Below are 14176 nucleotides of genomic sequence, written 5' to 3' on the forward strand. Positions count from 1 at the left end.
AGAGCACGCACACGCAAGCAGGGGAGGGGCAGTGGAGGAGAGATAATCTTAAGTGGGCTCCACGTGGAGCCTGGTGCGGGGCTTGAGGGGCTCGATCTCATAACCCTGAGATCATGACCTGAATCGAAATCAAGAGTCAGTCATTCAACTGAGCCACCCAGGTACCCTTGATTTTTACATTTAAGCTTTATATCTACAGGCAACTCAGTTCCTTTAAAGGTGTGAAGTATGAATCTGACTCTATTTTTTCCCCCAATGTCTCCCCAGGATATTTATTGAGAAGTCTTTCTCTCCTCACTGGGTGAAATGCCACCTCTCTATGTAATAAATTCCAAGGTTTGTTTGTGCCTGTCCCAGCTCTTCCTCTGGTGCCTCATTGGCCTAGGTACCCATGCGCCAGCACCAGGCCCTCTCTTTTTCCTTCTGTGCCACTTGGACTTGACTATAGGTCCCTGGGCTTGTGGACACTGGACTGGGATGGGTAGGGGTGGAGGAATAGCAAAGGATTGGATAACATCAGAAAACTTCTAGGCTTTCTCCACAGCCTCCCCACATCTAAAATGGTTTTGCTCCCACACTTCCTCTCTAAAGAAAAAAAGGACAAAGAAGTTCTATTCCTCATTTTTTTTTTAATTTTTTTTTTTCAACGTTTATTTATTTTTTGGGACAGAGAGAGACAGAGCATGAACGGGGGAGGGGCAGAGAGAGAGGGAGACACAGAATCGGAAACAGGCTCCAGGCTCTGAGCCATCAGCCCAGAGCCCGACGCGGGGCTCGAACTCACGGACCGCGAGATCGTGACCTGGCTGAAGTCGGACGCTTAACCGACTGCGCCACCCAGGCGCCCCTATTCCTCATTTTAAAAATCTATTTGTCTGGCCCGGAGGGAACCCCCTGTTTTTCTGTGCACTCTGCCGATGTTCTCGGGGAAACGGGGCTTCCCTTCCAAGTTTAGGAGCTTGGGGACACCTTGAAGTAGGGCTTTGATCACTGAGTGACTTCCCCCACAGGCTCCTCGAGCCTCAAACCCAGCAATTGCTGGTGGAGTGTAAATTGAGCTGGTCTTTATCTTAGAGACATTACAACAGACCCTAGACAAACACATTAACAGCCACTAAAAGACTAAACTAATGCGGGCCAATAAACAAATCCCCAGGAGAGATTATGCAGAACCTTCCTCCCTCTCACCCTCCCTCCCTCCCTCCCTCCGAGTGCCCCCTCAGCTCCTGCTCTCTCAGCCCAAGAGCTCCTCCCCAACCAGACCCTAGCGCCTCACTGGCAGCTGCCCTGCTTTGGGCCCCTTTTCTAACCTGGCTCTGGTCCATGCACTCAGTAAATATTGCAAATAACATAAGAGAGCAAATCTCCTTTGATGGACCAGCTAATAGTTCCAAGCTATCAAAAAGAAGGTTCTCCTTTGGAGGTAGAAATTATCCTATATATCTGAGGTTTTCAATTTAAGGTCTTCAGATGTGCCTCAGAGGTTCCCTGGACCCCTGCAGTGATTTGCAATATTTATAGGTAAGCCTGGGGGGAGCATTTTTCTAAGTGGTGGGAGAGGAGAGTGGGTCCTTGATGTTCCTAAGAGTCCAATACTTAAAAAAAAAAAAAAAAAGTCCAGATATCTATGGATAAAATGATACCTGGAATCTGCTTCAAAACATTCCAGTGGGAGTTCAGGGAGTGGCTGGGGTAGGTGTAGTTACAGATGAAATAAGATTAGCCATGAGTTGATAATTGTTAAAGCTATTGATGGGTGCTTGGCAGTTATTATATTATTCTCTTGTGAAGGAAGGAAGCAAGGAAGGAAGGAAAAGAAGGAAGGAGGAGGGGGAGGAAAGAGGGAGGAAGGGTTGGAGGAAGGAAGGAGACCCTTGTTACAGACTAATGGAAAGAGCCAGACAGCCCACAGTCTGCAGCTGCCTCTCACAATTCCGCTTTATAGGAACAACTTCTGCCCTGATTCGTGTTTGGGAGGCCGGAAAATGTGTGGATGCAGAAGCGTATCCCCTTCACTCTCACCTCCACCCTCTGTGCTCAGCATCGCCCTGAGAGCAGGACCAGAGTTCCTGAGGGCATCTTTGTTCATCTTTGTCCTCCCACTAAGCCTCCCCCTGCCCTGCCACAGGCTTGGGGGTGGTGGGGCAGGGAGTCATCCGAGGCCCTTGGCTCTCCACCCCAGCCCAGGCAGATGGAGCCCCGGTTGCCTGAACGAGGTTGTGCAGAAGGGGGCTGTGGCTGCACAATTTGGATGTGCTTGGAGTAGAAAATTCACAAATTCCAAGCTCCGCTCCCAAAGCAAACCTCCCCAACCCAGGTGGCTGCAGCCCATCCTCCCTCTGACAGCGACAGCTCCACGGGCCGCCAGGCGGGGAGGCTTTGAAAACCAGCTTGTGTTTGAATTGTGAAAGCACCAATGTTTGTGATGTTTGCCCAGCAGAGAAGGAGCATATTTTCTCCCTTCCAAAGGCAAACTCAAAAGATGCTCCACGGTTTTTCTTCAGACTTTCCACAGGAAACATAAATCAGGAAGAAAAATGACCATAGGTGCTGGGGCTTGAAGAGGAATGCCAGCCCCAAAGGGGCTGCTGGAACAGGCGCCGATGACACCCTTCAGAGTCTAGGGCCACACTTCTTTCCTCTGAGCAACCTTCCCAGCTGAGGTGAGGGGAGCAACCAGACCCACTCTCAGGCTTCACTCCTGGTCGGTCTTCCCCATCCAATGGCTGCTGGTGCTTGGGCTGGGCAGCTATTGAGATCCCCTAGCTGCCTATCTTTTTGTCTTCTCTCTCTCTTGCTTGTGTTAAAGTAAAAGAAACATGGTGCTCCAAGCCCAGGAGCCCAGCAATGCTGTCATATGCTGGATCAGAGCATTAAGGTGTGGACATGGCATGCAGGGAGCCTGAGCGCTGCCCCCCTTCATCTGCCAGCCCTGCCTGTCTTAAGTTCCATCTTGGAAGGAGAAGGACTTTCCCAGTCTGTGGTCTCTGCCCTCAGGGAGCTTATAATCTGCATGCAAACATAAAATAAGAGAGGTCATAAGGCAGGGTTGAGTGCACACTGTTAAAATAAAAAAATAGAGAGCAACCTTGAAAATTCCCTGAGCAGACAAAACCAATTTACTTGTACCAACAAAGCTGAATGTAACTTATTTTGCAGAACTAACCTGCCTTGGATTATTTCTTGCTTGTGCCTCTGGAAATCCTAGGCAAAGAACTGTTTCCCAAGGTTGATATGAGATAACCACTGACCAATTCCCTGTCAGTTAAGAAGATTCTAATATTGGAAGAAGAAGAAGAAGAAGAAGAAGAAGAAGAAGAAGAAGAAAGAGAAAAGAAAAGGAAAGAAAAGGAAGAAATTCTAATACTATAACCAATCACTGTGAAGAATTAGCAGTCCCTGCTTTCTTGCTATATAAGCTGCTTTACAACAATATACCCCAGAGCCTTATTCCACTGTTTGATTCTATCATTCTCTGCTCTCAAACTATCTTTTTGGTGTGCACAGTAAATTTCTACTAATTACTACTTTGGTGATTCATTGTTTTTACTTCTGCTATTTCTGAGATTTTGACAACACATATATGCACTGACTGATCTAGGGTGTGACTAATCTTTTTGTTTTTAAATAGAAAATCTCTTAATCTTTTTTTAAGTTTATTTGAGAGAGAGAGAGAGAGAGAGCAAGCATGAACAGGAGAGGGACAGAGAGAGAATCCCAAGTAGGCTCCATGCTGTCAGCCTGATGTGGGGCTCAAACCCATGAACTGTGAGATCATGACCTGAGCTGAAATCAAGAGTCAGACACTTAACTGACTGAGCCCCCCAGGCACCTCAAAGGTGTATATACTCTTTTTTAAAAAAAATTTTAATGTTTATTTATTTTTGAGAGAGAGAGAGACAGAGTGTGAGGGGGTGAAGGGCAGAGAGAGGGAGATACAGAATCCAAAGCAGGTTCCAGGCTCTGAGCTATCAGCACAGAGCCTGATGCGGGGCTTGAACTCACAGACCACAAGATCATGACCTGAGCTAAAGTCAGACGCGTAACTGACTCAGACACCCAGTCACCCCTATCCTTGATGGACTTTTCTCTGCACAGAGGATCAGACTCTTTTTCATGGGTTATAAGTACCAGCCGACTGCTTCCACATTGGGAGTTTGTGAAGATTATATACATTGACAGATCAACTGGACCCTACACAAAGCTCGACCCAAGAAATAGAGGATTGAAGTCAGTTTGGCCTGTGCTAGCGGAGCTAATGCAACATGCTGATTGATTCATTATAAGCTACGATGCCTTGAGTATTTGCTAGGGCTGTAGCTGGAATGCTTCAAGGCCACCATTTCTGTCTCTTGACATCTGAGAAACTCACTTCTTGAGATAGTTTCTTCTCCTATAATGTTCTGTCTTTGGATAGACCCAACAAGCCCATTGAGCATCTACAAAAAAAAAAAGAAAAAAGAAAAAGATATATTATCAATTCATATAGCCCTGTGATAAGTCAACTAAACAAAGAAAGGACACCATTGGAAGATGCTTTTGAGAGCATGCTTCCAACCAGAGTTAGAACTTGGCTTTGATGGACCAAATTCAGAGAAAGACCACAGAAACCATTTCCTTTTCAGCTGATGTTTATTTATTCTGTTCATCTGAAGCCAGAGCCAATAAATTAAATAACTTTCGATGGCTAAAAAGGTCTCTGAGATTAGATTGGTCAATCCCATGTCAGAAAGCTCAACTGACCTGCAGACCAGCCCTCTGTATTCATGAGTGGTGTCAGTTGTGAGAGGAGCTTCTCTCGTGCTGTTTCTGGCTGAGACTGGCTCTGACCAGAGACGCAGAGGAGGAGAGGGAGGGCGGTGCGCTGATGAGGCTGAGGAAGAGCGATGCAGTGGAAATAGGGTGCAGGTGGCTGAGACCACGGGCTTTGGGGTCACACGGACCTGGGTCCAAAGGGCTCCTGGGCTGATGTGCTGCCATGTTTCCTGACCTACGAAAGTGGCACGATGCTAGCACCTACCTTATAAAGCGATTGTGGGGATTAAGATAAAATGTGAAGAGAATTCACACTCAGCTCTCAGCAAATGCAAGCTATTCTAATCTCAGCGAAAAGAAAGAACAAGGGGACAAGTCGGGGTTGGGGAGGGGGGACACGGTGGGAGGGGTTCAGAGGCCTGACGTTGCAGAGAGCAGCCCTCCATCCAGCCCCGTCGCCAGGCACCTGGGACTGCACATCTCCTGGTCCAGACAGACGGCATACGTGTTTATTGGAAAACCATCCACAAAAGTTATTGGAAACTTTACATTTGCGGCCCGGTCTCTGCACACTGCCTAACTGCCACTGCGGGAAGCAAGGCCTCATTCACTCCCCAGGCAGCTCCCTCAGCTGCCCCAGCCCCTCCATCTCACGCCCCACTGGGACTGGTGTGCAGAGGCCCCCTGGTGCCCAACCTCCTCCCCTCCCCTGGCTCTGAATGATTTCTGACTTGCTTTTTCCAAATGTGAAATCTTTGAGTGAGGTCATTTCAACCGGGGAAGGAGCGAGGGGAGGGTCACCAAGGCGATATTTCCTAAGTGCAGAGGTCCCTGGGGTGACTTTAGACGGAACTTGGATAAACATTTTTCATTTTAATAGTTACATATTTATTTTTAAATGTATTTATTTCAATGTGATTGGAGGGAGAGGTAGAATATCAATCCCATGATACAGAGTTTTCAGTTCAAGTAACCTTGAGTAAAGCAAAAGAGAGTGAGAGAGTTGATTTAAGGAAGCTATTAAATGAATAATAAGTCTAGGTGGTCCTCAGATCTGACAAATAGTTCTGGGAATGCTGCACACTTGCTCTCAGCCCTCATCTGAAGTTTCCTGGACATGGCGGTCTGACAGACACGGTTTTGATCTCAGCAGGATGGTCCTGCCCTGAACTGACCAGGGAGAGGGGCTGTATATAGCTCCAGGGACATGTCACAGCTCCCTCGAATGCGGTTCCGTCCGTCCCATACAGGTCTGCACCTGGCCGGCCTCGCTATCCTCAAATACTACTCCCATAATTCAAACTACTCAAGAGCCCTCCATAACTCCCCATTACCTACGGGATAGAGGCTGACTCCTCAGCCTGGCACTTCAGGCCCTTCTCAATCCACCTTTCCGTTTATGCCACAGGCCCATGTACTCACTGCCTGGAAATCTGGTGCCCCCCCCTTTGGCGATCCCTCTGCTCCAGCTGCTCTGCCGATGTACATTGTCCACTCACCTCCAACCTGTCCTATGCTTCCTCAACCTCCTCCCAGGCCTCTGAATCTCCTCCTCCCAACAGGCAGATGGTCTAGCACAACGCTCAGGGCCAGGCTTGGGGTTGTGACTCTAGCACTATTGCTTACCAGCTGTGTGTCCTTGAGCCAATTACTTGCCCTCTCTGGTCCTCAGTTGTTTCATCTGTAATGACGGGTGATGACAGCAACATCTCCCTCCTCCCAGGTTTTTGGGAAAGCTGAATGAGATGCTGCCCTTGGCACAGCACCAGATACACAGCAGCAATAAGTACCCTGCGGTGGCTGCCCTTCCTTGAACTTGGGAGTTTAGTTCTGACCAAGAGCAGCCTTTTGGCAGTCATTTACAGGGAGTAGGTGTTTGATAGGTATTTGTCGACTGATGGTGGATGTCCTGTGATGTTTTCTACATACTTCTCTTGATCAGAGTCTCCGCGGAGCCCGAGAGCAGTGTTCCCTCTCCCAGGTCTGAAGGTCCTCTGCAGCCTTGAAACGCATCTATTCCTGGACCATCTCACCGCCTTCTCTTCTCTGGGTGACTCCTCTTTGGTCTTGAGGGCTCATTGTGGAGCTACCTCTTCTTCCTTCAAGTTTGGCCTCATGCTAGAATCTTCCCAGGGGCAGCCAAGACCGGCAGCGGTGGCACATGAAGCTTCCCCGGGGCAGATGGGAGAGGACAGAGGGGACAACGGCTGGGCACACACAAGGCCATCTTGCAGACTAGAGAGAGGCCACCAGCACACACTGAGCCAGGGCCCCCTTGTGCAGGGCACTGTGCTAGGTGTGGCCCTGGAGGCCCAGGCCCTACCCCTGGTCCTGTCCCCTTCAGCCCTTGCTCTGGTTGACTACAGAGACGGCCCCAGAGCCTGGGGTTTAGCATCAGTGCCCCAGTGACCGGCCAGTGGCCACAGGCCTAGAGGAGCTGCGGGCCTTCCCTCCCCCACCCGGTCCTCAGCCTTCTCTGAAAGAAATGTGTGTTCCCTCGGCCCTCCCCCCTCGCCACATCCCCTTCCTCCCACAGAGCCCGGGTCCCCAGGCTGCAGTCCAGAAGTCCCTCTGAGCAGACTCCAGCGAGGCAGGGCTTTGTTAGGAAACCTCATTAGCAGCAACAGCGAGGCCCAGGCGGCGCAGAGTGGCATTCCAGGTGTCAGTTGAGAGGGGCCACAGGAGGCGAGGCCATTAAACCATGCTGAGGTCAGCCCCTAGCAGAATGAAAACAACAAACTGCAACCAGGGAAAGTGGTGGGAAGTAAACCGGTGGACTTTAAAGGGGATGCCCCATACTCGGCTCTGCCTGATCCTGGGAGTCCCGAGGGTAAGGTCTGTCTGAACAGCCTCCACTCTGTGAACCCCCGGAGGCTGGAGCTGGGCGTCAGGAGACCCTGAGCCCCCAGTGCCCAGCACATACAGGCACTCAATAAACTGAATGAATGAGTGAATACTTAGCCTTTTACCGGGGAGGAGGGCCAACAGTGGCTCGGACTCTGTGAGCACTCACCATGTGGTGGGCACCGTGCTAAACACTGCCTGCGTATAAGCTCTTGGTAAGACAACACAAGGATTATTAGCTCCATTTTAAAGACGACGAAGTATAGATACCAGAACGTGTTATTTGGGCCTCCTCTGGCTCTTCAAGAACGCTCTAGAACTCTACCTACTGATACTTGGAACTTCTGAACACATTCCTTCATTCCACTATTAGTCATGAAAAGGCTGAAGGAACAGTGGGGCTGAGGAAGCACGTGGAAGGAAGCTCACTCCTCCTGAAGGGTAATTAGTGTGAATGGTTGGTATCTGGAATTCTGTGTCCAGAGAGGGAGAGGGGCCTGAGTCCTGGGACAGACTCTGTTGAGGGAGGCGAGGACAGTGGCTGCCTGTGTGGACTCGCACTTTGCTTCAGTGAGTTCTGTTTGCCTCCGCTGGGCAGGGACGTGCAGGGGCTGGGTATTTTTGTCGCCAAACGGGGAATGCACATGATTTATGAAGTCCTTTCAACCTGAGGCTGCCTCATAAAGGAGCTTTGAGGGGACTCCAGGGAACCTAGTTATGAAAGGCCTTCCTTTCTGGGGCTCTGTTAGACGAGGCATCACTGCCTGCCTGCCTACCTTCAAGGATTAGGAACCTCATGTGCCCTACCCTAGATCTGGAATGATGGGGGCCAGGGACCCCAGGAAGGCTGGATGTGGATTCGTCCCTTGTTCCCTTATCCCTGCTCAGGCTTTTTGTCCTTTACAGCCTCTTAGCTGAAACCTGTCCCCAAGAGATTGCTGATCCCTGATGCCCTTGACTTCTGAGGCCCAAGCTTTCCCTGGATGAGTCATTCATCTCACTGAGCCTCAGTTTTCTCACCTGCAAAATGAGTATACTACCTCACGTTTTTGTAATGAGGAATCTAGACCCCCACCAGTTGGAAAGCTCTATGAGAACAGCCCCCTACGTGTCTCGTTTATTCTTGTCTTTCAAGCACCTAAAACAGGGCGTATAGCAGTGGATACAAAATGGCAATTTGTCCATCTGAATTCTACTGGATTCCACCATGAGGAATAAGCGAAATGTGTTTGAAACTTCCAAGCACGGTGCCTGGTAGGCATTTAGAAAATTTGGGTTAAATCTGAATTTGAATTTAATTCTCCCCTGCAGATATGGAACGGAGACCCCTTCCCACATTGTGAGATGGCGTCCCCAGGAGTTCAGCCCTCTCCTCCCGGACCCCTTGGGGCCAGCTGCAGAGGACCTTTGTCTGTCTCCCTCCCAAGTGCTCCTTCCCCAGCTGGACCTCCCAGCCTCTCCCAGCCAGGCAGCAGCCCCTGTAGCCCCTCTGAGGCGGTGGGTGTCCCTGTGCGGGCACAGCCAGGCCAGACACCTCTCCAGGGAAGGGACTGAGGGGTGTGAAGGACTGGTGTGTGGGACTTTGTTTATTTTCTCTGAAGGATCCTGCCTGAGCCCTGCTATAAAAATAACCTGCCTGGAAACCTCATCTCTGAGGGGGAGAAAGAGGCTTTTGTATCCAGAGAAGTGGCTCTAACGGCCTCCCTGTGCCTTGTCTCAGCCCCACACATCAAGGAAGACCTGGCTATGGTGATGAGGAGCCAGGGCCCAAGAGAAGTGTGCAGGGCAGCTGCCAGGGGAGGGCACTGGTGGGGGAGAGAGAGGGAGGAGAGGCAGCTCAGCAGCCCCTCTCCTGGAGCCCCCCCTTGCCTGCTTGACCCGGAAGTTCAGGAGGAAGAACTGAGGGAGAGGAAGAAAGGTGACATCAACAAGAGATAAAGGCCAACCAAGATACACTGGATATCAAGAGACTAACAGGCCAGGAGAGAGGAAAATCAAAGTCCGATGGAGAGGAGAGACATAGGGAGGAGACTGAAGCCAAAAACAGAGAGAGATTCACCCAGCAAGATGTGAATGGAGCTCAAGGAATCTGAAAGAGACTGCAGCCATGTTTACAGATGGAGCTAAGGATTTGGTCTAATTCCTGGGATCCCCCACTGTGTTCCCCTGCTGGGAGAAGAGGCCAGGCAGGGTCAGAGCTGGCTCTAGGGCCCTTCCCTGATCATTTGCACTGGCCAGCCCCTGCTCTGGCTCAGGCTGGGGTGTGCACGAAGACACAGGCCTGACTCCAGTTTCTCAAGGTATTCCTTCCCAAGGACCAGTCCAAAGGCAAGATGTGGATCTGCAGCAGTGAGAGAACACTGGCACTGCATTCAGGAGGCAGGAGGCCTGGATTCAAGTCCCAGTTCTCACTTTTTAGCTGGGTGATTTTTTTTTGAGGGGAGGAGGGGCAGAAGGAGAGAGAGAAACCAAGGCAGGCTCCATGCCCAGCACAGAGCCCAACTCGGGGCTCTATCTCACCACCGTGAGATCATGGCCTGAGCCAAAATCAAGAGTCAGATAGATGCTTCACCGACTGAGCCACCCAGACACCCCTAGCTAGGTGATCTTATACAAACTATGTAAAGTCATCCAGTCCGGCACTCTTACCTGTAAACTATATAAGCCCCCCACCACCACCTCCCAGGGCCATTGGGCAGATCCATGGAAAGATACCAAATGGACTAAGTTGTATGACACCAGTAAGACAAGAAGGGATCCAGACACATTTCTCCAGGCTCTGGCAAGGGGCTAATGTTGACCAGAGTCTTGGTAACCAGCACCACTCATGCTCTCTCTGCTGTAGCAAGAAGGTCAAACAGAAGCTCACAGCATCAGTCATCTGAAAATAATAGATTCCAATACTAACCATGAATGTGAAGTTCTTTCCTGTAAGAAATCTCCTGCATTTTTGCATCACCAAGACTTGGGTTTAATCTGCCTAGACTCAGGTTGGTAGAACACATGCCACTAAGGACACCCTTAAACTTTTGTCCAGAGGAGAAAGTTGATCTCTCCTGGGATAATTTATGGAGCCAGCAGAGGATGATGTATTATCTTTCCCCTGTATTTTGGAGCTGGTGTTTTTTGAATGACACAGATCAAAGGAGAGAATGGAGCTAGGGTCCAGGATGCTTTAAAGCAACTTTTGGAGGGACAAATTAAGATGTGGAGAGACTATAAAGGAAACCCTACTTTCGGGACAAAGAGCTGGGCAGCACAGCTGTACCCTGGAGCTAGGAGAGGGTTAGGGAGTTATAGAAGCCATGATCAAGAGCAGGCTGTCGGCACTGCAGGGCCTAAAGCATTCCCAATGGCTTGAGGCTGAGGAGGGGCCCAAGAGAGAAAGAAACAGGGAGGAGGGCTGCAGCAACATGGCTGCTGTGAGGTAGAAAGGAGTGGGCTTGGGGAGCCTGGGTGGCTCAGTTGGTGAAGCATCTGACTTTGGCTCAGGTCATGATCTCGAGGTCTCTGAGTTCAAGCTGCGCATCGGGTTCTGTGCTGACAGCTCAGAGCCAGGAGCCTGCTTCAGATTCTGTGTCTCTGTCTCTGTCTCTCCCCTGCTCACACTCCATCTCTGCCTCTCTCAAAAATAAATAAATGTTAAAAAAACAAAAACAAAAACAGAAAGGAGAGGGCTTGGTGACACAACTGGAACAGTCCCCCAAACTGGCCCTCAGCAGCGCCTTTGAAAAGTGACTGATGGAATGTGCTCAGGATATGAATAACATTAATAGTTAATGACAAATGGTTAACACTTACTGGGTGTCAGACAACTGCTCTAAAAGCTTTGCATGCATTATTGCATTTAGTCCTTACAAATGCATGGTGGTTGCCTCTCCATGCAGCCATCGTCATATCCCACCCACACTGTGTAGCAGACTTGCAGGCTAGGCAGGGTTGACCCGAGTCCCAGGTCTGAGGGTAGGCCCCAATAGATCTGAGCCAATCAGGGTAACCCCATAGCTCATGCCAGAGGAACACCTTCAGGTTGATCCAAGTGAAGTGTAGACTAGAACTTGACTTAATAATGATGGAAGAAAAGACCTCTCTTTCCGTTTTATGCTAGACTGTGATATGTACAGGTGGGAGGCCTAGAATTGTCTGCAGCCATCTTAGGATCATGGGTGAACCATACTGAGGATGAACCAACACATCAGGAAGGCAAAGCCAGAAGAATCATAGAGAATAAGCAGAAGTCCTGATCAAACTATTCCTGAAACTCTCATGACTTTAGGATTTTCATGTGAATTAATAAAGTCCGTTATTAAGAAAATTGAGCTGGATTCTTTCCTCCCTCCCTTCCTTCCTTCCTTTTTTTTTTGTAACTTACAACCAAAAATATCCAAACTGATGCAGAATATGTGGCCCAGAGAGGTTAAGTAACTTGTCCAAAGTCAAGTAAGTTACATAGTAAGTGAAGGAGCTGGGATTCAAATGAAGGCAATGTGAATCTAGAGCCTGTGCTCTTACAACAGCATCAATGAAACCCACAGCGGTTGTATTCTGACCACACACCAGCTCCATGCCAAATCACTCTCCACTTCATCCCACAGCATCCTCACAGCAGCCTTTTGAGATGGCAGCTACCATTATTCCTGTTTTTACAGACAAGGGACTGAAGCTTAAACAGGTTAAGTAACACACCATCATCACACAACTCTGAAACAACAGAGCGAAACTGAACCCGGGTCCCTCTGATCCAGACGCTGGGCCTTCTCTCCAGTCCTGTAGGCAGGGGCTGCCCAAGAATGGTCCCCGACAGTCTATTCCATTCCCTTTGATGGTGAATTGACTTCCAGTTGTTCTGTCCAGGTTAGTCGTATCTCCATGGAGATTGCACAGATAGGTGAGTGTTAAACGGAGGTAGGAGGCCAATTTTAGCCCGACATTAGGAAGAACATTCCTATTGTTCCAGCAATGGGGCGGGCTACCTGGGAGAGTCTGAGCTCTCCATGGCAGGCAGGCCAGCACGCCAGGGATGGTGGCTATGGCTGCTGCCTGCATGAGCTAGGCTGACAGGAAACACTGAGGCTCTGAGCTCCTAAAGCCTTCCCCTCCCTCCCTGGGCCTCAGTTTCCCCATCTGTACAGCGGTTAGGGCAGGACTGGGTGAGGGCTGAGGTTTTTTCCAGCTCTAACATTCTCGAATTCTGGAATTCCCGGAGGCAGGACTCCAGGCCCCAGGGTCTGGCCAGGAAAACAGAGACGAGGCTGTTTGGCCAGCTGGGTAGAACAGTGGAGCTTATTGAGCCCATGGTTCCCTGAAACAGAAACAGCCAAAGGGCACAAGCAGGGAAGATAATTTCATTTGTGGGGTTGGTGAGAGCAACTGAAAAAAAATGCAGTGCTTGAGGGCTGTCCAGGGAGGGCCGAGTTTCAACCGGTGGGTTGTGCTTGTGCGCCTGCCGGGATAGAAACTGCACACAAGGCCACATTCTGCCCCGGCCAGAAGGAAGACAGCGAACCTGGATGTGACAGTCCCCGTCAACAGCACAGGGACCACGAAGCCCTACCTGGTCAGGGATGCCTCAAATGGGTTCACTTCCCCTGGAGACTGGAGAGACCTGTTTGTCATTAGCAAAGGAGGCCTTTTGGAAATGGGCCTTGGTTAAACGTAAACCACTGTTGTTCAATGTACATGTTGTTCAGGTAACCAAAAGGTGCTTATCAGCAATACAGAGACCATTCTCACAAAGTTGTGAGGCCAGAATTAGAGAGGAGGCCTGGGGTCTCCTTCCCTGGATATCTTTGGGCTGGCTTAGAGGCCAAGAGGTGGGCAAAATGCCACTATAAAGCTTTGGGGTGTCTCTCCAGGATCTTACCTCCACTCTTTGCTCTAATAATGATTAATGTTGATGTTGTGACTATTTTCAATGTGCTCTGACATCTGCAATCCCATCTGACCTTCATTATAATACTCTGAAGTAGTGGGATAACTTTATGCCCATCTAGACAGGAGAAAATGGAAGTCAGAGAGGGTAAGCCTCAAGTAGCAAATGACGGTTCTGGGGTTGAACCTAAGGCCCTCGGCCACAATCCTCTGCCCTTTTTCTGTGGTACCCCACCATCCCTCCACCCCCCTTTTTGGGGACACAGAGGGCTGACTTTTCCAGGATGCTTTTTTTCTCTTGCTTAGAGACAACACAGAGCCCTTGGAGCTAGATTAAAACCATTACAAGTGCCGGCTTTGAAAGGATTGGTATTCAAAATAGAAGCAATTCTAACAGTAAAGTAAATGTAAAGAGGTCCAACAAAGTTGTGACTTTTATCATGATGATTACTTCTAGACTTTAAAGTAAGTCAAATATTGGAAATTAAGTGATTAATTTTTTATTTGGTGTCCCCACTCCCTACTGGTGTCCTAAGTAGTTTCTGGCCCGCATTTGAACCATCTCAGTCCCTGAGGCCCCTAGGTCACACTGCTGTGCAAAGACAGGAAGTCTCTGGAATTGGCTGTGAAATTGGGCCAGGCTATCAGGCTGGGAAGATGCCTGTGCTGGAGCAGGAAGTGACTGCAAGCAGAGACCAGGGCACCT

At 49.6% G+C, this 14176-nt stretch overlaps 1 long non-coding RNA gene across 1 annotated transcript; it reads right to left on the minus strand.

Annotated features, from left to right (window-relative positions):
- Nucleotides 1-1281: 1281 nt before the first annotated feature.
- Nucleotides 1282-13898, minus strand: LOC125169668 (uncharacterized). The gene is made up of 3 exons (XR_007153760.1): nucleotides 13463-13898; nucleotides 4373-4439; nucleotides 1282-3009 (listed from the first exon to the last, which is right to left on the minus strand). It is a non-coding gene; the product is annotated as an uncharacterized LOC125169668 (long non-coding RNA).
- Between the last annotated feature and the right edge of the window lie 278 nt (nucleotides 13899-14176).

This window comes from Prionailurus viverrinus, chromosome B4 (genome assembly GCF_022837055.1).
Source record: "Prionailurus viverrinus isolate Anna chromosome B4, UM_Priviv_1.0, whole genome shotgun sequence".
NCBI classification, from domain to species: domain Eukaryota; kingdom Metazoa; phylum Chordata; class Mammalia; order Carnivora; family Felidae; genus Prionailurus; species Prionailurus viverrinus.